The 26,086-nt window shown below is 45.8% G+C and overlaps 1 protein-coding gene and 1 long non-coding RNA gene across 2 annotated transcripts in view; both read left to right on the forward strand.

Annotated features, from left to right (window-relative positions):
* Positions 1-18,772, forward strand: part of LOC138917028 (uncharacterized) — a 65,926-nt gene extending 47,154 nt beyond the window's left edge. Inside the window, exons 2-4 of the long non-coding RNA XR_011424355.1 lie at positions 17,495-17,630; positions 18,097-18,179; positions 18,659-18,772. This is a non-coding gene — a long non-coding RNA (uncharacterized lncRNA). The remainder of the gene's footprint in view (positions 1-17,494; positions 17,631-18,096; positions 18,180-18,658) is intronic.
* GRIN2A (glutamate ionotropic receptor NMDA type subunit 2A) overlaps positions 1-26,086 on the forward strand; it is a 361,399-nt gene that overhangs the window by 141,248 nt on the left and 194,065 nt on the right. The window lies entirely within an intron of this gene.

Genomic DNA, 26,086 nt, shown 5'->3' on the forward strand with positions numbered 1-26,086 from the left:
TCTGCCTCTCCCCTCGTCATCCTCTCTGTTTCTCCTCCTCCTCTCTGTTCCTCCCCGAGCCATCTCCTTCAGCTTCCCAGCCTCTCTCCACTTCACTTGTGACGACCTCCTGCTTTTTCACTCTTGAGTCGTTTTGTTGGAGACTGTGTTTGAATTAAAAGTTCATTTTGTTTCCTCAAAACATGAACAACCAACCAGCCAACCCAATAGCTGTTCCGTGTCTGCAAGTGGTCTCTCTGCCACTCGGCGACTCTTACTTGACGTGAAATAATTGCTGAGCAGTCGAGAGCTATGGTGCCTACTCTTCAGTAAGTGGCGAGTAGCGGGGGGTTATGCTTGAACGTGGACCCTCCCAGTACCACTTCGGCTTCTCATCTTGATGAGACAAATCGAACCCTGTCGCTTGAATGGGATTGCAAAATGAGAATCTCTGAAAGCCAGCCCCGCCCCCCTCCCCCCCGACCCGGGGATATTGTGTGATTTCCAACAGGAGACAGGAGGCAGAGGAAAGGCGGTGAGGACGTAGGTTAGCTGAGACTGAGGCACCCCTTTGCTTAGAACTGTGTGTGGCCACACATCCGTGAACAGGCAGTTATCCGATGGGAGTCTGGTGGACTCACTTTGAGGCCTTGTCTGTCCTGGGGAGAGGCAGGATACCATGGTGATTGAGAGCGTGCCTTTGGTTTGAATTCTGGCTCTGCTGACCAGCAATATGACCTTGGACGAGTCACTTAACCTCTCTGAGCCCCATTCTGCTCTTCTGGACAATGGGCGCCATGACGGTTTCATATGAATGGATTAAATGGCATAATGTGTAAAGTGCCCAGCATCAGGTATATGCTTAATAAATATTTGTCATCACTGTTTTGGGACCTCATTTTCTTTGTATGTAAAATGGCACCGATGTCCACCTCCCAGGCCATTGGGGGATTAACTGAGACACCGTATATCAAAGAGCTCTGTGGAAGGCCTATGGAAATGAGTACATTTGTTATCCCTTGTATTATTTCTGTCTGCAGGTTCAACTAGCAAGACAGTGATGCCCATTTATATCAACATACACTGAAAACTTTCATCTCATGAGGTCATTGAACCAGGGCAAGAGGAAACACAAGGCTCTTTCTGGTATTTTAATTCCATGATACGTATTTCTTTCATCAATAGTTATCAAGGCCTTTTCTGTACTCGCCATTAGCAGTAATGGAAGAAAATGGGCTCATGTTGGTGTTCAGATCCTCATATATCCCCTTACTGGTTTTAAGATTTGTGCCAGATCGCTGAGCAAATCTCAGCCTTAGTTTTCTCAACTATAAAGTTGTAAGCATAATATTTACTTTGAAGGGTCATTGTGAAGACCGTAGTTACTTGTACCGAGATACACACAGACACAAGCACTGTAGAAAATAGCAAGTAGACCACGCGGTATCTGTCCAATATCTTCTACTTGGCTTCTGATGGCGTTCATGGAGCCGCGGCCTTAGTTGGCAGAATTCCTCTGGGTTTGGAAGCACCTCACTCTCCAGCTTTGGAGTGCCGCTGGAATAGTAGCAGCAGCTGCTGGTCATCATTTTCTTTGTTTACGATGTCGTATAACATTGGCCTGGGAGAACTCAGCTGGAATCTTCCATCTCAGTGTCTGGGGGTTGTTCATTCTTCCTTGGTGGAGCCCTCTCTCTCTAGGCTTGGGCGTGCTGGCTGATCATCCAGGGTTGTTTAAGCAGGAAAATTAAGTTATAGTATCCGGACTGGCATGATTTTCTTCCAGATTCCTGTATTAACCTAAAAACTGAGCTGTTCATTCCCAGTAGACCTAGGAATACCAAAGTGTGGTAGTCACGTTGATCATCCACTATCTTGTAGCGATCTCTAGCGGTGCCCTGTTCGGCCAAATTTTGACTTTTTGAGAACAGCGTCACTCTCGTCAGTTTCCTCCCAAAGTATTCGGCATAATACTTGAAAACAACAAGTTCTTCTCAAATCCTTGTTCATATATATATATTTACAGAGGAGGAAACTGAGGCTCAGGAGGTTAGCGACTTGCTAATGGCAACACAGCCCGGATGATCCCCACTGACTGGGGGAGGCGAGTCCATCTGAGCACAGAAGAGAGTCTGACGGGCAGCGTGCATCCTGAGGTCACGGAATGTCCTGACTGGGCTGGATGGGTGTTGACCTTTGGCAGCTTCCCCATCTTCTCCGGCTGCACTGGCTTTTCTTTCAGCCTGGAATGCTCTTCCCCTCCCTCCTTCCGTGGCTGGCTACTTCTCATCGTTATGTGTCACCTCCTCAGATGGGGCTTGCCTCGCTTCCCATTGATCCCCTCCTGCCCATCTCCACCGTCAAGGTACATCTCAGCGCCTTTGTTTCCCTCCTCCCTCCTCCCGTAGGTAATGATGGAGGAGGGCTTCCAGCCGGGCTGAGCCTGGCACACAGTAGGTGCTCAATGAACGCTGAGCATTATTTTAGTCCCTTGCTTTTTGGTATACCTCCCCCATAAGACTGTAAGCTCCATGTGGGCAGCGAACCATCTGTTCTATTCACAGTTGTATCTCCGGCTCCAGCACTAGCACAGTACCTGGGCCATCAAAGGTTGAGTGGATCCACGCTTGATCCATCCCTTCGTTTTAATCTGTCCTTCAATGCCTAGGTCCTGTGGCTGCCTTAGTGCTGGGAAGCCACAGGTTTCTTAGAGGACCCAACTGTGGTCTTCTCTCTTATGCCTACCCAGCGGCTGGTCCCCAAAGGTCAAGCGTATGCTTCTGTGAGGGTTCTGGCAGCCAACCACCCTCTGGAAGGAATTCTCCTTGAGCTCAGCCTGCTGAATCGCAGCCAGTTAGGGCCGATTAGATGTTAATGAGTCTGAAGCTGCTTGATAAGCTGTTTAGCACATACTCAGAGGTGAGAGAAGCCCACGGGATGTAGCGGCATCAGCCTTGGCATCGTGTGCAGGATGCAGAAGTGCAGGGGGCCTGACTGAGACCCACAGCAGCTCGGTGGCGTGTCTAGACTCTGCCGCTGTGGTCCTCCATGCTGGGGCTGACACGGGTGGGATCCCTGTGACACCTGGCAGGGCAGCAGCAAGGATAATAACAACGATTATTATTATTGGAAAATAATGCTGTTTACTGAGCACTTAACAGGGGCCAAGCACTACGCATGATGCTTTATATGTGCTTAATTTTATTTCATATTGAAGCATCGTGGGTTCCACCGTGATTATTTACCCTCGTTGTGCAGCTGATGGTTGAAACACTTAATTAACTCACCTCGTATCATAGGGATAGCAAGCAGTGGAGTTTCACATTGATCTCTTGGCTCCAGCGTCTATGCCCTCCTTGGTTATTCAGAAACTCCATATTGAAAACTCTAATCTTACATTTATTGAACACCTACTATGTGCCGCATGCATTAAACTCCCACCTTATATTGAAATCATAATATGCAGAACTTCCATTTTATATTTATTGATGACTTACACTGTGAAAGGTGTTTTCTACACGACTGACTTCTGGACTTCTTGGAAAAACAACGCGGGGCCGATATGAGGATTCCCATTTTCCAGATGAGGAAACTGAGCCCGAAGAGCTCCCAAGTGTGTGAAGGATAGAGCCTGGGTCTGGATGGAGGTTCACCTCACTTCAGAGCTGGTCCTTTTCCCACTACACCAGTGCTTCTAAAACAGCAGCAGTGGTGGGAAGTACGTTTTTGAAAAAAATTATGAATTCTTCATTGTCAGCTACTTTTGTAAACTACAATAAAAATAATTAGCATCACGATCCCATGTTTGGACACGGCAGCAGGGCCAAATTGCTATACAAGTTTCTAAACGCTTACTCTCCATTTCTGTGCTCATCTTGTCGTGGACCCGTAACAAACAGGTCCACGAACCACACGTTGAGTGGTCGTCTTTGAAAAGCACGTGCTACTTCTTTGCTACCCAATCTTTTTCATGCACAGCGGCTTCCAACCCTGCGTGCACATTAGCATCCCCAGATGGCTTTCAGATTTCATTGTTCTGGAGTGGGGCCTGCATCTGAACTTTTAAAAAGTACCCCTTGTGGTGATAATGCACAGCCAGAGTTGAGACGGTCTTTGAGTGTTTATGCCCATTATTTCACTCGGAACAGTCTGGTGGAGCCAGATCTAGCACCTACTGTTCTGAGTCACAGCTCGGGGCTCTTTCTGGTCTTTTGGTACCCCTGAGGAAGCCCCCTTCTTCCCATAGGGTCCTAGAAGCCCCCTGTGCTTAATTAGAAGCCTGATTCAATGGGAGTCCTCATGCGCTCCCAAGACCTGTGGTACCCAGGCCGGAGGGGAAGGTCTGAGCATCCCCTGCAGCTGCATCCGAAATTGTAAGGAAAGGTTGCCTGCATCCTCAGGGACTTGCAGAGATGCCGGGCTTGGACCAAACAGCCTGCTGAAACCCTTTCCAACTCTACGGTTTTATGATTCCAGCATCCCTGAGCTCAGCAGCCAGGGTGGGGCGTGCCTGCTTCTCTCGTTTTCTTCTTTCTTTATGAGCTCTCTCTAACAAGTAGAAAAACGCAGGGAGCTGTTGTACAACCCTGACTGGCCTATCTCTTAGATTAAACATCTACCCAACTTTCTGGCCCAAAGTAGAGTCTATTAAAAAGTTTCCTTTAAGACCAGAGACTAAATGTTCTAAACCAACCACCCGTGGGGAAAAAGTACAATTTCTTGGTTTCAGAATGCGAGGACAGAGCTTCAGAAGCTTTTCATTTCTTCGGGGTAATTTCTGATCCGGCCCAGAAGTCAGTGTGATGTACATCCAGAGCCCGCGGTTCTGAACCCTGTCTGGCCAGGCTGAAACTGACCTGGTTGCAATCTGAGAGGAAAGCCTTTGTCAAGCAAATGAGCAGCAGAAAGAGGAATTGGGGCATGAGGTGGGGGTGGTTTAATCCACTTGGGAGCAAACCAGTTTTCTTGCCTTGGGTAGATAAATTGTTTATATGCAAATAATGCTGCTAATTAGAAATGTGTTTTATCTTTACAGTCAAGTGTGCCCACAGATTTCTGCTTAGAAATACTATTTTAGCTTTCCTCTTTGAAATGCCTTGCAGATTTTACCATTTCCCCACTGCCATCCTTATGACAATCCCTACCATTGATTGTAGCCCTGCCGTGTGCCAGACTGTGATGGATGCTTTACATGCGTGATCTAATTCTAGTCCTTACAACCTAATAATAATAGTAATGACAGCAATGATTATAAAATGATAATAAACGATAGCTCTCCTATATTGAATACTTGTTAAAGGCCGGGGATTGTGCTGACTGCTTGCTTTTCCTGCACAGTCTCTCTCTCTCTCTCTCTCTCTCTCTCTTTTTTTTTTTGGTGAGGAAGATTGGCCCTGAGCTAACATCTGTTGCCAATCTTCCTCCATTTTCTTGAGGAAGATTGTCCCTGAGCTAACATCTATGCCAATGTTCCTCTATCTTTTGTATGTGGGATGCTGCCACAGCTTGGTTTGATGAGCACTGTGTGGGTCTGCACCCAGGATCCGAACCTGCGAACCCCGGGCTCCCAAAGCAGAGCACAGAAACTCAACCACCACATCAACAGGCTGGCCCCTGCACAATCTCATTTTATTCTCATACAGGAAGGTGCTGTTAGTGTCCGCATTTTACCAATAAGAGGTGTCAGCAGTGGGGTGATTGCCCCTTCTTATTGATGGGGTAACTGAGGCATAGAGAGATCTAGCAGTCTGCTCAAGATCACAAGCTTAAATTGGGATCCAGGTCTTCCTTCGAGAGCTCTGCTTTCTTGGACTTGTTGCAGAATGGATCATCCTCTCTTCATTGGCTCTTGTTAAAAGCACCCTTTCTAAAATGAGAATTTTTTCTTGGGGCTTGGGGGCACTTGAGAGAAAAAGTGGAGTCTGAGCCATGGCCTGGTCCACAATCGCTGAGTGCAGGCCACAGGCAGCGCCCAGACCGAGGGTTTGCAGCTGTAACTCTGGGTATGTTCTCATTTATGGCAATCGGGGTTTCCAATGTGTCCATGATTCTGAATCTGGATCTGGACTGTCGGCAGCCTACAAGCGAGAGGCGAATTTCTTTCCTGCGCATCTTCCTGGTACAGGCAGAGCTGGGGTAGGCAGTGTGGATGGGTGAATGGCAGAGACAGGCATTCCAAGCTGACTTGTGGCACCAGGACAGTCACCTCCCTGGCCAGAGTTCCTCTTCTGCAGCCTCAGCAGTAGCTGGACCAGAGGTTCACCCTTCCCTCTGCACGAGTGTCCCCAGGTGGACAGGATCCTCTCGCCTGTCTCCGAGCGGGTGTGGCCACAGAGCTGAGCTGAGACCCAAGCAACCACAGCGCACGGGGCCGGCTGCCCCTTTTACAGTTGGGGGAGCCGCCCTGCAGGGGCTGCCCTGTGTGTCAGATACGGTGGGATTGCTGCCCCTGGCTTGTGCACCTTCTGGTGCTACCTGGTAAAACCCACCTTCTTCTCTTCCGACTCTTTGTGGAAAACACCAGCCTGCCCTTCTCTCACCCTGATCAGAATTCTTATCACACCCACTGTTGGTTCATTTCGAAGGCTCTTTATCACACATCATTGTATGGTTTTGTATTTGAAACAGCCCACTTTGCTTCCCAAACCAAATACCTCCTCATCAAGCCTCCTTTAACAATTCATCTTTTTAAAACAGTCATCTTACCTTTTTTCCCTAATTCTAAAAGTAGCATCTACTCATTGTAGAAACATTAGAAAGCAATGTATCAGGGCCAGGCCTAGGTGAGCTCATGAGGCACTTGATTTGGGTCCAACATTCAAGGGGCGCCAAAGAAACTCAGTTATTAAGATAAATGCTGTTTTAATGCAGTGTTGTAAAAAGCAGAAATTAGTGTAGAGTGTTCCATGATGAACAAAATATGGGATTTTTAAATAAAGAGAGGATCCGACAGGGCTGGGACGAGGTTGATAAGCGAGACAGATCCAGCAAGTACAGGTTCGGATCTGGTGTTTATTTGCAATTTTGATATTTCTTTCATCATGGACTTTTTTGTGTTGGTTTTTAGTTAAGAAAAATATTGCATTAAAATATTACTTATCTTTGTTGCTGAGTCTTTGCTATTCTCTTAAATTTTGTACCTAAGGCAAGTGTGTCATTCACCACGCCCTGGTCCCAGCTCTGGTAATAATGGCCGGTGTTTCCTGAGCACTGACTGCGTCCCAGGCTTCCCCTCGTGTCTTTTGGGTTCACAGTCCTAGCAACGACCCTATAAATTAGGAGGTGTTACCATTTGCATTTCTTGGAGCAACTGAGACCGCCAGAGTAGTAAATTGCTACTAACACACTAGAAAGAGGCAGAACCAAGATGCTAACCCAGGCTCTTTGTTTCTAGAACATGCCTTCAGTTGCCACCCCCTGTGCAGAAATAATTTCCAGTCCCCCCATAGCCTCCTCTGACCCCTTACTCATCAGGTGCCCCATGATGACACAAGGGCATATAATGATTATCTATATAATTGCCTGTCTTTCTCATGAGGCCTCTGAAAGATGGCCGCATCTTCATCTTCCCGTGGTTATCTTGTGGCCAGAAGGTGAGAGGTTTACAGGCCTTTTCGTTTGGGCTTGCGCACCGGCTCACGATTGCTCTGGACTCAACCTCATTTGCCCCCTCAGAAACATGCTCTGCCCTGCGGAGGACAGAAAGAGGGCCCATCACATCTTATCTTTCAGTTGGTAAACACAGCCTTTCCCTGCATTTGTGCTCATCCATCGTGGCCCATTAGGCAGCGGTGGCCTGGGGCCATTTTCCAGCGTGACTGATGCTATTTGAAGACTTGGCAGAGAATGGTGTGGGAGGCCTCTCTGGGGCCTGCTCCACCCTGCTGCTCTGTGTGAATATCGTTGGTGGAGTCAGGGGCGGTTCTGGTGGAGTCAGAGATGGATCCGCCCACCTCACCCTGCTGTGGAGGAGCAGCCCAGTCACTCACAGGGAAGAGAAGCTATCGCCAGACCTCAGCTCAACTCAACTCCTGGCCTTTCAGTTATCTACTCATCCCACAGTCGCTATGCCAGCCACCTGGGCTCCGGCAGTGGTCAAGAATGAGGGGGCTGCCCTCGTAGGGTGCGTGCTTTGTTGACTGCCATCTGCATTGTGCGCTAAAATGGGTTTGTGATTGACAAGCAGCACAGCCCCTTAAGAAACCCTAGATGCAGTCCATCTATGGGGCCATAGTCCTCTTTCCTTTTCCACGCTCGTGTGGAAATCCAGTGTGCACAAAGTGGAGGTCCTCCCCATCCTGTCTGAGCTGTGTGCCGAGAGTTGTGTGGGGTGACAGAGGGAACACCCACCATGAGAAGCCCACAGTCCAGTTGGGAAACTAAACTCTCCCATTTCCAAGGTATCTTAGTGACTGTCACCCACCCTGGCACAGGCTGAGTTCAGTGTACCTCCTCTGTGCCCCTAGGTCCCCTTGGGCTTCCTTCGCCTAGGGCACGCCCACCGCGTTGTTGGTCTGCATGGGTCTGCCTGGGTGTCCTTTTCCCACACTAACCACGAGCTCCCTCAGAGCGGGGGCTGGTTGTTTCTCCTCCCTGTCCCCTGCAGTCGCCAGCACCTGGTAAACAGTACGCGCTCAGTGAATGTTTGTCCAAGGAAGGCAGTGAACGGGTGTTTGGGCAGGTGAGAGTGCTTAAGAGCAAGCAATATTCAGTGTGTGCAAATTAATCTAGTGCAAACTGTGTATGTCAGGGCAAATGATGTTCCAAATATGAGTAGACTCTGACATTTGAAGCGCTTTCAGGATCAGCAGCAAGTCTTTTTTTTCCGCTTGAGCGCGCTAGTTAGTTGTTGTGTCACTGCAACAGGTCTCTGGTGGTCTGCCACAGGGATCTATACTTGGGTCTGTGTTGTTACCTTACATGGCACTTTTGACAAAGGGATTAGGATATGGACATCTTTGGGCACCATTATTCCGTCTACCCTACATGGCCACCCTTGTAGACTCTAGTGAACGGCTTTATGCATTTCCTTTACCTGCCTCTCCCGTGTAGAAGTTTGTGTTTGTGATCCCTGAGTTAAAGGGCTTGGCTAGATTCGGTTGAATAGTGACTTGCTGGCAGTTTTCAGGGATGCTCTGAGAAAGCACACGCCTACAAAAACTGGACAGAGGACCTCTCCGGGGACCTAAGAAGCGGGCTCTGATGGCAGCTACTTCAGCCCATGGCACTCAAGGTGAGTCAGCTCTGCCCTTGCGTCTTCCTCCTTGCGATGCAAATTCTTGGAGGAATGAGTCTGATTGGTGGATCCAGGTCCCAGCTTGACCTGGGGAGGGCAGGCGCCTTGATTGACACTCTCGCCAATGGGACTGGGGAGAGGTGGTTCCCAAAAGGACAGAGGACGTTGCTGCCAGGAGAGGGATTGGATACTGATGTCAGCTGTCCCTTTTGACTTAAGATAATTTTTAGAGTTGAGACCCGGGTGATTCCACAGGGCTCTTAGCATCTTACTAAGTGCCACTTACTGGTGAGCAGGTGACTTGGAATAGCTACGACAGCTGCTAATGAGCTGACTGAAACGTGGTCGAGCCCATTTTCCTTTCTGGTCCTCAATTTCTCCTCTTCAAACCAAAGGGAGCAGCTTAGAGCATCTCTAAGTTCCCTCTCACCTCCAAACCTAGAATTCTGTCTAGCGTAAGCCCCTGGGCAGATAATCTTAGCATTAAAAAAGTTAGTTTAACATTGACCTGCAATTGACTACCATAGGAGCTGTCTTCAGAGTAAAGGCACAAATATTTCCTGATAATTTCAAATTGATTCATGAATCAGAAAAAGTGGGGAGAGGTAGGCGAGTATCTCCCCAGTTGCTTGTGGGGTGACAGTTGCTAAGGAAGAGTGTGGCATTGATGGCTGGGTGCACTGGGGGTGGCCATGAAGAGTTGGGGTGAAGATACCATGGAAGCAGATGCTGCAGTGATAAGCCAGCAGACCTGAATCTTTAGCACGTGGGGGCTGCCATGTTGCCCACTCTGGATGCTGGTGGGAGACTATGCTAGTGGGATACAATATGAGTGCTGTCTTCTGGAGCAGTGCAAAGTGGCAGTCACGGGGAGAGACCAGCACAGTGTAAATGCGTATCATCCCTGGGGACCGACGTAAGAGCCCTGGAGAGGCAAGGGAGACCCTTTACTAGTTGGGCAGGTGCCTGGGGTTCAAGGTCTGCTCTCTCAGTTAGTCATCACTTGTTAATGTTGCATATCCGTCGTATTGACGGAGTAACAACCATGATAGGAAGCATTTATTGAGAACCTACTCAGTGCTAGGAATTATTAGATACTTCTTATACATTATCTCATTGCATTTTACAATAATTTTCAGAGGCGGGAACTATTGTGAAGCTTCTCAAGACTAAATACTCTCTTGTCTCTGGAACAAGGTCCTATCTTGAAAGTTGTGGAGGACTCAGAAAAGTAAGGATGTGGGAATTCGCCTGGGTGGGGATTGCTGTTGCGTAAGCACGCAGAGTGATATAAAAAGCTAGACATACATGCCTGAAAGAACAACTGGATAATTCATAATAAAATAAGGACACACCAGACAGGCCTTGTTTTTGTCTGCCTTTTACAGACGGGAGGATGGAGGCTCTGAGATGTTCATCGGTGCGCCCCAGGGCATGAAGCTAGGAAGTAGAGAGCAGGAATTTCAACTGAGTTCAAAGTTATGTGATTCTCCCTAGGCCTCGCTCCCCACTCACGGAGCAGCGGGGACTAAGCTTGGGTCCGGCCCAAGATAAGTGGCCGCTCCATGCCAGGCCAGCATCTTTAGGAACCTCAGGTCCAGTGCCTGTGTGCGTTTGGCTGTCGTCCACCTGTTTCTGTCTCTTGCTCCTCTCTGTCGCGCATGACCTCTCCCTGCTGCATGTGCCTCTGGCCACGTGACCTCGCTCCTTGGCTGCGTCTCTGTTCTGTGCTGGAACAGTACGTTGGTTTTCATCTCCTGCAGGAAAGATCAGGTTGGCAGGATTTGCTCATTTGCGGGAGACACTGAGAACATGGAGGGTGACGATGGGAAGTGGCCTTTTGCAAACCGTGCTTGTGTCATTGAATTGACTTCAGGGAAGAAAGACCCATGAGGATCACCTGGGACAGGTGCGCTGGTGAGCCCAGGCACGGATTCCACCGCACCCCATTCAGCCCAGGTCTCTCCCCATTACTACTGGCCTTTCCTGATCTGTGTCTAGGGGTCGCACTGTCCTTGGGGATTGAGTCGAATCACAAATAAAAGGCCACTTCTGGTTTTGAGCTGAGCATTGCCTTCCACAGTGTGTCACCTGCTGACTCTTGCATTAAAAAAATTCCAGCTCCTCTTACCTCTTAATCCTCACTCCATCCTTATCTACCTTCTGCCTCTCTGTGGATGCCAACTCTGTTATGCTTCTATGATTACATATTTAAAAATATTTATTTCTTTTGAATAGGCAATACACACATGTGATAAAAAACTAATCAGCCCACTGTGTGTAGAGCAAGCATTTTCCTCCTTAATCTCCCTTCCTGGAGGAACCTCTGTCTGTTTCTTTCACATCTTTTTGTCTGTGCGTGTGTTGGGTTAGACCTTATGAATTTACCTTATTTATAGGTCATGGTAGTGCATACTGGTAATTTCACATGGTTCAGCAGAACTCAAGCATAAATATGGGAGCAATATCTCATCACCACCTGGCATATGACATGTTTCGGTGTGTAGTGTCATCTCTCTCCATCAGGTCGTAAACTCCACGGAGCCAGGCTTGTTTTGTCATTGCTGTGACCCCCATGCCTGGCACCAAAAAAGGCTCCCAATTAATAAAGGCATGTACCACTCGCTCTGTTTTCGCAAATGGTAGCCAGTGCTGCACACCGATCTGCACATTGCCTTCCTCATATAGCACTGTGTCTCTCACGTTGTTCTTTGTCAGTCCACGTGAATTGCCTTCTCTTTCTAATCTGCTGCATAGAATGTGCCTCTGTGATGAGGATGCACCCGAGTCGATGTGACCGATCCCCTCCTGATGGCCACCTAAGTTGTTCCCAATCTCTTGTCATCGCGGACAACAATGCCCTGAGCCTCCTTGCGCAGACCTCCTTGTGCACACATCTCAGTACCATAGGGAGTTTCCTACAAGTGGAGCTGCTGGGTCCGAGGTTGTGTCACTATTTTGGGAAGATGTGGCCTAATTGTTTCAGTATGTGCCCAGGGAGGAATCGCCATCCTCATGGGTTCAGTATTTGGTCTTTTGGTTGTTACTGTTAGAAACATCCCACCCACTTTCTTGGACTCTACAGAACCACCATATTGGGGGGCTGGGAGAGGAGTGATAGCACCCTGTTCAGGCTTCTAGAAGTCTGTCTCGCTAACCCCTGTGGCCACCAGCAGTCCATTCTTTGTGTGCTAACCTGTTACGTTTGTGTTAGAAGATGAATTTCTCAGCATGATACAGCCAAATTCGTTTTTCTGCTGGAAACCACCAGAGGATGCTAGTTGGGGCACAGCTGCAGCAGAGGCATGAGACATAACAGGGGAGGAGGAGGCCGTGCCATGACATCACAGTCTCTCTCAGGAGCGAGGGGTGTCCTCCATTAACTGCAGCCGCCACCTGAACTCTGTGGAGTTACGGTTCTTCCCCTCAACTTGTCCAGGCTCAGCTCATTTTCCTAGTGTATCTACTGTATGCCAGATGGTGTTTGTCCAAGATCCAATTTAACTTTCTGAAGAGTCCTGTAAAACAAGGCTATTAGCCACATCTTAGAGAGGGTGTAACAGAGGCTCAAAGAGGTGGAATGACTTGCCAGAGTAAGCTTTTAAAAAATGTAAATAAGACTGAGTCACTTCCTGCTTAAGACCTTCCAATTTAAAGCCCTCCCATTCTCCTACCAGGACCTCTGCCAATACCTCCGATTTAATTTGAGTCCCGCTCTCTTCCTCTTGCGTCTCGCTCCGGCTGCCATGGCCTTTCTGCTGCTTAAGTCTACAAGCTCATTCCTACCTCAGGGCCTTTGCACTTCTACCTCCCTCTGCCAAGAACATTTACCCACTAAGTTTTATGTGGTTGAATTCTTCTAGACACAGCACGAAATGTCACCTCCTCAGGGCTGACATATCTTTCTTAACCTCTCTCTCTCATCACACTGTATCTCATTGCCCTGTTTTATCCTGCACACAGTTCTTTTCACTATGTGAAAAAATTGTTTTCATTGTTCATCTGTTTTGTTTGTTGATGTGGACTCTGGAATCACTTTTTAAAAACTATGTTTCTGGGTGAATGCTTATTTGTCTGAGATGGTTCCATTCTAGTCCTGACCATAGGCCAGGAGGACATGGCCAATGACCTCTCTGGCTGCAATTAGGATGGTGTCCCATGTTCCTGGGACCATTTTGCTTAGATGGGCGTTGTAGGTGAGTCACATTGCATTTGGGAGGCTAGTTTTCTCTCACATCAAGTAGGTCATTACTCCAACCCTATAGCCCTACATAGATCTTCAGTGAGGGGAAAACAGTTATTGGTCAGTGCTGGCCAAAGATGTAAGATGAGGTTAAAAGCTATCCTTTAAGAATTTATGGTTTCAAAAGTAATTCATTCACATAATCGTAGGTTTATGCAGGGGTGTGTGTGTGTGTGTGTGTGTGTGTGCATATATGTGCATGCACATGGTTGCATTAGAAATAAAGTCAACACAGATACACAGATATGCCCACATCATGCCACTGGGTGAAACCTTCTCCCTTTTGTCCTCAGGTTGAAAAGTAAAAAGTACTTAACAGAATTTATAATGGAGTTTGCAAAGTGTCAAGCCACAGGTTGTGTGAACTTTATTTGGCCTGAGTGGTATTTTGAATTATACTCCAACATTTAAAAATCGGGAAATATTACATGAAATTCTGGGATTTTGACTTCTCTTGAAAATTTAAAATCTCAGGTAGAACTGCCTTCTGAAATGGCATGGTGAGATGATGAGACAGAGGTGAATGGTGGCTTCTTTCTCTAGGTAGGGCACATCCCCCCGAGTTTGCCACTTTTCCCATCTGGACCACTTCAGTCGCTTATGTCACCTGCTTGGCCCCTATAGCATTTGGTTTTGTGACCTTTCTGAAATTTCTCATCCATTTCCCTTCAAAATGGGAAACAGCAGGTCATGTGAGTAATAAAGAATGATATATCCATGTTTGTTAATTGGCGTAATTGCTCAAGTTCACCAACACAAATAGCAGATGTCTGAGAGAGAGCGGGTGAGGAATCAACATGGAAGATTACATTGGCTCAGAATATAAGTAGCTTTTCATAGCTGTATCTTCCCTACGACTTTTGCATATCAACACTTCTTTAAAATAAGTGCTGGCAAAGAAGTAATTACTTGACATGATTACTTCAAGTGATGCGTGTCGCTGGATGTGATTTTTTTCAAATGATTATTTTAGTGGACTAATGCCTGTAACCTGCATATGTGCTGGTGCCCCTTGTGGTCCAGTCTCAGAATTGTGTCAAATTCAGAGAAACGTAGTTAACAGTCATTGAAAAAAAAAAAATCCTCATCTTTACTTGTATCTTTCCCACTACGTTAATGGAGATCTAATTTATAATGCACTTTAAGTAACAATTCTTAAAATCACCTTTCTTCTCCATTTATACTCTCTCTTGCCCCGTGTATAGGCTGGATAATAACTCCCTAATATGTCCATGTCATAATCCCTGGACTCATATGTGAATGTGTCACTTTATATGGCAAAAAGGACTGTACAGAGGTGATTAAATTAAGGGTCTTGAGATGGGGAGATTATCCTGGATTATTCATCTGGACTCAATGATAGAATCACAAATATCCTTACAAGGAGAAGATAGAGGGAGATCCTACTTCAGGGATAGATTAAGGTATTCGATGGCTGAAGCAAAATGCTGTGCTTCTTGCTTTGAAGATGGAGGAGGGGGCCATGAGTTAAGGAATGCAAGGGCTACAGCTCTGGGGGCTGGAAGAGGTAAGGGGATGGATTTTCCCCTAGAGCTGCTAGAGAGAGTGCACCCCTGCTGACAGCTTGATTTCAATTCAGTGCAACTGACTTAGGACTTCTGATATCCAGAACTTAGAGAATAAATGTGTGCTGTTTTAAACCATCCAGTCTGTGGTCATTTGTTACAGCAGCTGTAAGAAACTAATACATCCCATGACTGGCCCCTTTCTTTGTATAATCTCAAGCCTCTCCATGAAACTTTTCCAGACCCCTTTTTTGAAATTTTTTTTTTTTAGATTTTTATTTTTTTCCTTTTTCTCCCCAAAGCCCCCCAGTACATAGTTGTATATTCTTCATTGTGGGTCCTTCTAGTTGTGGCATGTGGGACGCTGCCTCAGCGTGGTTTGATGAGCAGTGCCATGTCCGCGCCCAGGATTCGAACTGATGAAACACTGGGCCGCCTGCAGCGGAACGCGCGAACTTAACCACTTGGCCACAGGGCCAGCCCCTTCCAGACCTCTTTTGATCCCCTTTTGTGGGCAACAGTGAGGTAGCACTCACGGGGAACTAGGACGGTAAACCACCGTCTTTCCCCGTTCCATGATTCCTTCCCAGGAGAGACACAGAAAACTACAGCAGATGAAGCCGTGTGGATAGGTGGCTACATGATAAGTTATCCATAATGACTTGATCAAAAGCAGTGGGAGAACCAAGAAGTCTGTAGAACTCACGGTCTTTCTCAAACATTTCTCTCTCTTATTTTTAACTCAGTGTCTTTTCTTTTATGACCTTATTCTTTGCCACACGAGCCCACTCAGTTATTCCCTAGACTTTCCTCTCACGTGGCTCTGTCTAGACTGCACGTGGCTCTGCCTCTAATTACCGTGTGCTTCATTTGCATGGGGTTCTACTCATTCTCTTGTCACTAGTATAAAGTAGGAGTCTCATTGCCAAGGCAACCAAAAGTGGGAGCATGCACAATTTCAGCCTTGTCCGGGTACTCACATCTACTTGATCTACTCCCACTGTGTTCTTGGTTTTCCTGTCTTCCATAGCCACGTAATGCAAACCATTCCATGGTCAATTCTGTTCATTTTTTTTCTCTTTTTATTAATGTTTTAGTAAGTCTGCACAGTTTTTCCTGAAATCAGTAACTTAGTTCTTTATTTTCTCCTAGCTAATCCTGATGTTTTTTCCTTTTCCCATGTGATACATTTCCTCTCTGAAATCTCTCTCTGATAATTATTATCTTCAACGCTTTCCACATGGGCTTTTCTCTTTCTTCCACTCCACTCTTGGCCATTCCATGTCTCCACCATTGGAAGTGGAATCCGGGATTTCTGTTTCTGCCCTGCGTCTGGACCGGACCACTCACAAATGAAGGGAGGATCACGGACTCCATACTCCCCATACAGAAGGACAAATGGAGGCCTCCAAGAGATGTGGTTCTCATTTTACACTGACTTTCCCCTTTAACATGCATCAGGAGCCAGTTTGGGACCTAACGTCCATAATTGTTAGTCACTGCAACCACACACCCACTCAGTGGCAATATGCCAGATATTTCTAGTAGTTAATGCTTAAAAGTTTATTCTATTTTATAAAGTGTTGATGAATTTTGACATTCATAAAAGGCCTCATGGTGTTCCACGGAAATTGCCTTTCTCATAAAGGCCACAAAAGGGTGGACTCATTGGGAGATTCTGGTTCACAAATGGGTTCTCTTTGGCCTCCATCAGATCTTAAATGTGAGTGAGTTGCCAACTTTTAAAATAGGAATACTTCACATGAAACCCTGATTTCTGGATTATCTGGAAATACTGAAAGATCTGGCTACATTAAGGTTGTGTTCTTGGATGGCACAGAAAACTGGACTTGAGTAGTTGTGCCTCTGGGCACGAGGCAACCTTTGGTTCATCTTGGTCTGGTATTTGTCTGCCCAGTTTGCTCAATTTTGTTACCTGCCTGATTTCTGTAGGCATCTGAGTCTGCAGCTTCTCTCAAGGAGCTCCAGGCTCACAGGAGGAAGGCACCATATAGACATCTACACTGACCCCTCCCTCACCCACCTGATCCGTGAATGTCCCTTTTCTATATCTTGAAATTGGTCATTCAGCCTCTGGAGAAGAAGTGCTCGTTGCCTTCCCGCATAGCTGTTCCTTCTGTAATCAGCTCTCCTTGGAAGAAAGTTCTTCCACAGATTAAAGTAACGTTTGTATCTCTTAAGTCCTCCCACCCCTGGGCTGGAGATATACTCAGGGGGCATCTATTTGGATTATTGGAGCCCCTCCAGACTTGATTTCTGCCTTTTCAATGGCTTGGTCCCACTAAGGGCTGACAAGTCAACATTTGCACTGTGCAAATGTACAAACAAGGAAACTGAGGCCAAGAAAGGAAAATTAGCTTGTCCAAGTCAATTGAAGTTCAAGGCTCAGGTGGGCTGACCCCAGGGCACTACCCTTCTTCACATCATAGCACCTTTATCCATTTTTCTGTGTATCTTACTAGTTAAATGGGTTTTTTCTCATTGATTCAGAGCCCTTGTCTATAGATCATGGATCAATGGGTGATGGAACAGACTTCCTAGGGCCAGCAGGAGTCTGGAGTTTGTTTGTGAAGTCTGCCCTTTGTACTGCAGCCAAGACGAGGACCAGAGCAATGGGGATGAAAAGGTAAAGTTCCCCAGTATTGCATCAGTTCCTGGAGAATGAGAGAGAAGGGAGTGAGTGAGGACAGCAGACAAGGGAAAGAGAAGAAAAAGGAGAGAGAAAGAGGAAAAAGATGCTCACAAGAAACAAAAGAAGCATGAGTGGTAATAAAGAAGAATCTTTGCCTTTCTCTTCCTTAACACAGTGAAATCAGCGTAGATCAGATGGGCCACCGTACCTAGAATGTTTCTTCTCTCCTCTCTGGCTCCTTTTGTTTTCGATGCCAGAGTACCTTCAAGGATTTTAGGGCTGCTTAATAGTGCTTTGGAACATAACTCAGTGCTTGGTACTTTGAACAAGCACCCATTAGTGCAAAAGGAGATAGATGTTGTATTAAGTAATATTAGAGGAATTTCAAGAGAGAAGGATATTGGATTTTTACCTTTTCTCTCAATAGCTGAACCATGACTGCTTCTCATTTTCCTTTTAGGAGGACAAGAAATTTTCTTTCTCTGTGGTAGTGGGGGTGACACGGAAGCAGCAGCAGCTGATACATGAGTCTCACTACGTGTGGTAGGCACCATAATGGCTTCCCAAAGATGTCCACATCCTAGTCCTTAGGATCTGTGGATTTGTTACCTTATACGGCAAAAGGGTCTTTGAAGGTGTCATTAAGTTAAAGATATTGAGATGGGAAGATTATCCTGGATTATTTGGGAGGGCCCAATGTAATCACAAAGGTCCTTATCAGTGAAAAAAGGAGACAGGAGGGTCGGAGCTGGAGGAGATGTGATGACAGAAGCAGAAGCAGCAGGGATCGGAGTAAGGAGATTGCTGGGAAGAGGATGTGACCCAAAGAATGGTAAATCCAGGAAGCTGGAAAAAAATCAAGGAAATAGATGCTTCCCTCGAACTTCCGGAGGAACAGAGCCCTGTGGACTCTTTGATTTTAGCCCCGTGAAGCCCAGTTAGGACTTCTGACCTCCAAAATTGTAGGATAATACATGCGTGTCATTTTAAGCCACTAAGCTTGTGGTAATTTGTTACAGCAGCAGATGGAGACTAATACAGCATGTGACAGGGCCGGTGCTCAATGTTTTGCATAGCTTCTTGCTCGATGTTTATCAATCCTTCATTGTAAAGATCACAAAATACTGCTCAGAGAGGTAAGTTGATGTATCTGGGGTCACTCCATCAGTTACATGGTTGAGTCAGGATTTGAACCCAGTCTGGTTCCAGAACCTGGGCCCTTAACCATGGCACTCTGCTGCCTCCCCAATATAGCTGGGAAGTCTTAGACATAAAAATGTCCTTTCTGGGCCATCAAGTGCCTGGGAAGCTGCCTTAGGTGTATACTTCTGGAGAAATACTCCACCTGTATAGTCGGAATTGTGGAACATTGGACCCTCTGGCTTAACTTTGGTTGTTGTACTGGTGCAGCACCTCCGCTGGTTCCCACCTGACCACAGGGATAAGGATTCTACACATCCTTATGCCCTGCCCACCCCCTAGCTTGTTTACGTTCTTCAACTGGGCATCCAGGAATGAGCTGTGAGCGGCAGGAAGGGGAGGACCATGCGTGTAATTGGAACTGATACATCACCTGAATTTGGGGGGGATAGGGGAAGTGTTTGTGATTATTGTGAGAGCCATTCATAGAGTTGGAGAGCAAGGTCAGAAGAGGCTTCCCAGTCTCCTGAAAAGGAAATAGAGCATTGAGGGAGCAGGAGGGAGCAAGGGAGAGAGGAAGGGAGAGAGAGAGGGAGGAAGGAAGGAGGGGAAAGAAGGAGGGATGGAGAGAGGGAGACAGATAATGAAATCAGTGGAGAAAGATACACAGAAAGCGATATCTACAATAATACACAGAGAAAAGGAGGACCATTTTACAGGGCAATTTGCCAATCTTTATTAAAATGAAAAGACCACATACTCTGTGATCCAACAGGTCTACATTAGTTTGATTTTAGTAAAATACTCATAAAGTTTACTGTTTTAACCATTTTTAAAGTGTGCAATTCAGTGGCATTAAGTACATCACAGAGTTGTACAACCATCACCACTATCTAGTTCCAGAACTTTTTCATCACCCTCAAATGGAAACCCTGTACCTATTGAGTAGTCACATTCTCTCCTCCCCCTGCCCCCCGCAACCACCAATCTGCATTACATCTGTCTGGATTTACCTATTCTGGACATTTCACATGAATGGAATCATACAATATCGCGTCTACCTTCTTTCACTTAGCACGATGGTTTCAAGCTTCATCCATGTTGTATGTAGCGTGTAGCAACACCATCACCACCAACTAAACATGGACTAAATATTAATTGCTGGGCCATGGCTAACCTATGACCCATCTGCACCACGGGGAAAAAAAGCTTGGTAGAATGAAGTACAGTCTTGTACTGATGTGGAGAGGTCTCTCAGACACTGTTTTGGGAGAAAACAGTAAGTTGTAGAACAAGAAGCATATTCTATTATTTACATAAGAAGTTATGAATTGGGATGATATAATTCTCTCTATAAATGTAGGCACATAAATGCACAGACAGAGGTTTGGATGGAAACACAACAAATACATAACACAATGGTGGTTGCTGTGGGGATGACCTAGGATTAGGGGTGGTGGTCAAGGGGGCCTTAGCTTTGTCTCTCAATGTTTGGACTTGTCAAGGGAGCGTAGATTCATATATGGAATGTGTACATATAAATGAATCAAATTGAAAGGAAACAAATGGAGTAAAAAACAGAGAGAGAGAGCCCAACAATGCCAAGAAAAAGGCACAGAGGGAAGCCCTCAGAGAGGCAGAGATGCCTGGGATGAGATTTGTGTGAAACCATCCATCACACCATTACTCTACCCATTGGAGCGGAACGGCATGAGTGGGGCCGTGTTGAACAGCGCGAGCTTCCCGACTTGGCCTCCTCTCCATTGTGATAAACTGACTTTAATTACAACATCTCGAAAGCTGGTGATTATTGGTTTGTTCCAGCGTTAGAAAGTCTAGAGGCCAGTTCAGGACGAATCTACTGTTTTGGGTCTTACTCGGCAATCAGTGTTTCAATTTTAGAGAATGTTTTCCAAGCTTAATCAAGTTGTTCTTTCTGTGTTTGTCAGGATGATAAATTTTGGGGATGGTAGTGATAAAAAAAAAAAATCGTGGTTGCTTAAAAGAATGGAAGAGCATAGTTTAAGGAATTATGTAAAGATTGGCGTCTTTGGTTTGAAACTTTGTAGCAATTAACTACTCAACGACTGAGAAATAATTCCATGGTTTTTTAAGAACCTGGTAGAAGAATCAGACCAGAAAAATGAGCAATGTTCCTTTTATTCTGTTTTCCTCGTGAAGAACTGTGAGTTCTGGTTTGGGACCCCACCTCTATTCATTTACCCATTCTTCAGAATTATTTAATGAGTGGTTAGCATGTACCCAAAGCTAAGGGTTTTAAATTAGGTATGATCTGTTCCCATGGATGGAGCTTCTAGTTTATTGGGGGAGACAGATATTCCACAGCAATCACAACAATTATGTATATGGGATTATAAAGCCTGACAAGGGAAATTCTGTGTAGACAAATGAATTTGGAATATTACTCACAGGTGTGCCCACCACAATCCACTCAGGGACAGATCACCTGGAAGGAGATGTCTAGTTGGATTTCCACTCTCTGGCCTCAGGAATTAATTTTCTCTCTTAATGACTAGGGTAATGGGTAGGAACAGGTCTTCTGGAGTTCAGTTCGCATTTAGTTGGACTCAATTTCCACGCACGCCCACGTCTGAGAGAATTGCTGTTTGGGAGAGCACAGGGAGCGTGCATCATGGCGGTGGGTAGCAGAGATGGTTTCACACAGCAATACTGTGGAAGAAACTGAGGTTTCCTGCTTCTCCAGCTGAATCATCAAGGCAGAAAGGAGCAAATAATGACACAGTTGGAGGTAATTGTTGGAGATAACCCTCCACCTTGCATGACTCCACCGTTTTTTTGGCTGTCTTGCTTCTTCCTTTTCTGACATCCTTGTCTTCCATCTTTTTATTACATTATTTCCGCATTTGTTTCTCTTTGGCTTGCTTTCTTTACCAAACCCTCCTCTGTGTTCTCTTCCTTCCTTGTCCTTTCCCTCTTACTCCTTGCTTTCTCTTTGACCCGCCCATCCCATTTCCTCCTTTGTCTGCTCTTTCACCTCTTTGCTCACTCTTGTTCAATGTACTTCCGACTCTTCTTGTTTCTTTGATTTCTCTACCTCCCTGCTAGCCCCTCCTCCATTATGTCTTAGACCCATCGAAGGTGCCATATGGATTCTCCAAGCTTTGCTTCGTTTTCTCTCCTTAAGTGGCAATTAGGGTTATAGGGACCACTTACTCCTTGCATCAAAAAAGTATTCTGAGGATATAGGATTGGGGGACCCTCTCAAAGGAAAGTGAGTGAGGACATTGGGGAATGTAGAAAGCAAGAATTATTAACATGATAAACACAATATACATTGTGTGTGGGGAGACAAGGAGCTGGGAGGTGTTGTTCTTAGATGACCAGGACCTTGGGTACATTTATGTGTTTGTAGAGATTTCATTCTGACTATGGATCAGACTGGTTTGAACCCCTCCTCCATTTGTTCACACATATCCTTCCCCTTCCATCTGGCCAGTGTAGCCAGAAAGAGTGGGACGTCCTCATGATATCTTAGCCAAAACAACAGCAACAACATTTTTGTCTTTATGAACCTCCTAAGGGAATAAATACTAGGAAGTCTTTTAAAAGTCCTATTTCCTCATCTATCCCCTCCATGAATCTGCTTAAAAATCTCTTTTGCCTTGTTTGTTCCCCAAATTCTCTGGACCATCTCCAGCTCTGTGTCTTTCCTCTCTCTCCTCCCCTGCTGACTGGTACAGCTCTTTATCCTACAGATCATCTTAGCTTTGCTTTCCCTCATCCCTTCCCCACCCTTCCCCAAGTCTTCACATGCCTGATTTCTTGTCATTGGGTCCTCAGAGTGACCTTTTCTCCTGAATCTGTCTTGCAGTTAGTTATTCCTGACCTTTGGTAGGAGGGAAAAGACGCCTTGATGAATTTGATGAAAGCCAAGGGCTCTCTTCACAGGAACACGCACATACACATAACAATTTTCATTTCTCCCAAATTCAGAGCTCCCTGAAGCCCATCCCTGGACCTTTTGGGCATCTATACTGCCAGATCAATCTCTAAGAGTGGCTCTCCCTTGTCACACCCTATCACATCGGCTTGCGTTTATTTGCTTCTTAACCCTTACAACTCAAATTAGGTTGTTAGTCTGCTTATTTATTGTCCTCAAGATCCTGGCCAAGAAAACCTCCATTGCCATAGCAACGGGAGGCAGTCAGAAACGCTTCCAGGATAAAGGAAATCCAATGACACGGAGATGTCGGGCTTAGAATTTTGTTTACTATTTTTTTGTGCGAAGGCGATATAGGTGGCCCTGGCCTGAAACTTCATCCAGAAAGTCTCTATGTGATACCTGGTGGTTTCCTCTGGTATTCAAATCCTTCCCTTCCTCTCGTCTTCTCTTCTCTTTGCTCTTTGTCTGTTTCGGTAGAAATCAACAGTTCGCCTTGTCTTGCCCCTGCATTTAGCAAAGCGAATCAACTCTGCAGTCTCCGTGCTCCGCTGACACACAAAGGCTAGCATCTGGGGGAAGTGGATCCTTGGGGCAGAACTTAGTTAAGAGAATGTTTTCCTCCTAATTGATTGGATCCCGTTGCTGAGACCCTCTTGTTCCACCTCTCACCTGGGGATGTGGAGGGCTCCATGGTCCCCCGAACAATGACATTTTGCTTTATTGCCTTGGAGAGAAGGAGATACAAAGCCTGGGTACAGGCAATATGAGACGAGTAACCCGCGTCACCTCTTCACATAGCTGAAAGAAACTCTCCAGAAGCCGATAAATGGGTTTTGTATTCTGACAAGTGCAAAGCCCTCTTCAACAGTTTGCCATGGAAATTGGAAAAATGAGCCTCGGAGCTGAAGATCTAGGTTTTCTTTCTGCTTTTTAAGTGGGAAAGGAGGTGTTTCACAGCATTCCCCTCACTGCTGAGCATTTGTGCCAAAGATGTGAGATTATAACATGCAGGATGATATTCCAGGTGATGAATTTCTACTTTACTTGCTCCAGAATGTTCGAGAATAAGTATCCATCTGCAATTCCTGTAAGATAGCAAACTACTCTTTGCAAGTGAGTAGAAATGATAGTGCAACAGAACACCAGGGGATTGCAATGATGCTTCTGGAATCTGGGAGGGTAGCGGGAACAAGGACCGCGTCCCCTTCCTTCTAAGAGCCATCTATGCGTATTTGTGATGTACCTTGAGGCTTATTGCTCCTGTTGACCTGGAGCCTGGGGTCTTTACAGGGCATGTGGTGGGTAGGACGTGAGCAGACTTAGGTTTTGGCCTTTCTTCTCCCTTCCGTCGAGTTTTTTGGTGCCTTTGGAGAAGTCACTCAATTACTCTGTCTTTGTTTCCCTACCTGCAGTACAGGATGGAGACAAGTCCCATGCACAGGAGGGATTTGAAATGGAAGAATCTCAACTTTTAGGGAAAAAAATAATTTTTTAAAATATGAGAGTTTAGCATCATTACTTATTGCAGGAAAAAGTAGTTTTGGAAGCAGGATTGTAGAGGAGATAATTTAGGGCCCGAGTATGGCTCCCGTTGTACTTCGTGTTACGGACTGTTCAATTGCTTAGTTGAGTGTTGCCTCTCTGTCTCCGATTTGTCCAGTGTCAACATCCCTATGAACTGCATCTCACATGGATGCTTGATTCCTCTGTGGTCTGATTTATTATCTCTGGTTGATGCAAAGCGAACCTCCGTGTGAAATCAAGAACAACTTATAACCTGCCTCGACAGCAGATATCCAAAACGTTATTCACAATGAATGAGTTCGTTGGTCCTGTTCTTTGTCTCTGGATGAAGGAGCTAAAGCAGGGACAGGTTATTTCTGCCACAGATACCTTCGCCTTAACTTTGCAAACTGGGAAATATATTGGCCTGTCTCTTACCTTTGACGGCACAAAGAAATAGGACATAGACAGTTTACAGTTAACTGGCTGAAAGTGAAGCTGGCCCTTTTTCTGCTGAGCAAATAGAAAATCATTTCTCTGTCCCATCTTCATAGGGGAACATGAGCTCCCAGAGCTTCTAGACATGGAAATCTCTCTCTTCTCCTCTTCCAGCTCCCTCTATACACTGTCTTATCATCTGAGAAGACTCATGGTAAGAAGCTTGATTGCACCTTGAAAAACCATCATTTATTTCACCAATTGGACCATTTAATTATTCAGAGCTAGACTTCGGGGTCAGATGACCAAGATTCAATTGTTTTTCCACCTTAGGGACATTATTTCCTCTCTGGGACCTGTTTTCCTAATCTGCAAATGGAGTTAATGGTACCTGATATTAGATTGTTGGGAGCATTAAATCTGATAACTCCTGGAACGTACTGAGGGGGGTGCCTCATTAAGAAACGCCTGGCATTTTCCTCTTTCCATTTTCTTTTTAATGAGGACGTTGGCATCTTATAAATATCAAGTTATTTGTTAAAACAAGAAAACTGTGTTATCTAAAACCTGCCTTACAAACTCTGTTGGCCAAAATTTCTCCTACACTTGACCTTTATGACAAAGAGACTGGTGAAAGAAATGTCAATATGAAGAACGTGGTCACAACTCTATTTCTAGGCAGAATCCAGGGTCAGCATTCATTTTCCCTTAGCCCTAAGTTTTTGATCTCTGGGCAGAGATGACTGATGTTCAGAGGGAGAGCACCAAAGCCCTACCAGAGTCACCGTCACACACCAAGATGCAACACACATCAAGATTTCCTCTCCTTACTAAGGTAGGAAAATGGACCAACATAGTAAGTTTTCAACATTGACTTGAGGGGGGAAATAAAGATTAGTTATAGGATGAAAACTGTTAGCTGGATAGGTATATTGATTACACCCTCTTCCTTCTCAGCTTTCTGGTTGACATCATCCTGTCCTTGGGGATCTTGGGCTGTGTTACATCGGCAGTGGGAGTACTGGGGGCTCTGTGGCATTGTGGAAAGAACATGGGCTGGGAGTTAGTCTGACTTGAGGTCGGATCATGCCTTGGCTGATTTCTAGCTGTATCAACCTGGGGAAGTTACTTGGCATCTCTGGACCTTCTTTCCCTCTTCCTCATGATGGAGAAAATCATGGCTTCTTCGGAGGGTTGCTGTGAAAATGAAATAAACTGAAGGTTAAGGACCTATCACAGTGCCTGGTATACAGAAGGTGCTCTTTAGGTATCTTTGTCCTTGTTAAAAATGTGTGTAAGTGTCTGTGTGTGTGCGTGCGAGAGAGAGAGAGAGAGAGATGACCAGATAACCACTGGGGGGAATAGACTTGGAGGAGGCTGGAGGGGATTTCTGGGGATGTTCTGTGTCTTGATTTAGGAAGTGGTTACATGGGTGTGTGCAAAT

The sequence above is a fragment of the Equus caballus genome, chromosome 13, assembly GCF_041296265.1.
Source record: "Equus caballus isolate H_3958 breed thoroughbred chromosome 13, TB-T2T, whole genome shotgun sequence".
NCBI lineage: Eukaryota > Metazoa > Chordata > Mammalia > Perissodactyla > Equidae > Equus > Equus caballus.